The sequence below is a fragment of the Penaeus monodon genome, chromosome 27, assembly GCF_015228065.2.
Source record: "Penaeus monodon isolate SGIC_2016 chromosome 27, NSTDA_Pmon_1, whole genome shotgun sequence".
NCBI lineage: Eukaryota > Metazoa > Arthropoda > Malacostraca > Decapoda > Penaeidae > Penaeus > Penaeus monodon.
The window spans coordinates 21,457,664-21,458,368 of NC_051412.1; the positions used below are offsets into that span (position 1 = coordinate 21,457,664).

At 44.8% G+C, this 705-nt stretch overlaps 1 protein-coding gene across 1 annotated transcript in view; it reads left to right on the forward strand.

The window, feature by feature from the left end:
• LOC119590688 (xanthine dehydrogenase/oxidase-like) overlaps positions 1–705 on the forward strand; it is a 27,694-nt gene that overhangs the window by 897 nt on the left and 26,092 nt on the right. The gene's annotated exons all lie outside the window — the stretch shown is intronic.

Sequence of the window (705 nt, forward strand, 5' to 3'; positions counted from 1 at the left end):
CACTCAAGTAGGACTGCCGTCGTCAACTTAAAGACGAGCGAGCTCGGACACGCCCACGTCACACACTTTCCTCGGGCCTGGGTCGAGTTAACGTTGCTGTATACATGTGGATATATTCACGTATATACAGCCATAGATACCGAGTGAGCTAGATGGAGGAGAAATAGACCTGGCATAGGCCAAATTAAATAGAAAGGAAAAAATCGGTTTTATTACCCGCCTCTCCCACGAGCTCCGAGTCCAGAGCTCCAAAAACCCAAATGTTCTTTCTAAACGCTAAATACCGCATTATACAACAAAGTCACGTTATCCGTATCCCGTAGCTAGGCATAATAAGCCGGTCGCTCCACAGTGTTAAGCGGTCATCTGGATCGGCAAACGCGTGTCCGCTTATAAAAGCTCTAAGATTATTGGGAAGGAACGAGTCACGGACCTCACGCTGCACAGTCTCCTTTGAACGAGTCCTGATTCTTCCTTTAAATGAATAAGCTCGAGGGGGGAAATAAGGTATGGGAATTTGTGCTGTCGTCCATGGCAGAGATTACGAAACATTTCGGCTTTGAGTTTTGCGCTTTGCTTTTTTTTTCCTGAACTGACAAGTGCTCAAGAAATGCGATTAACATTTTCGTCTGCGATCAGAATATTCCACGCTTAAAAATGACCTGTTGTCAGTACTCTTTACAAGATTTTATGTTATTCTCTCCC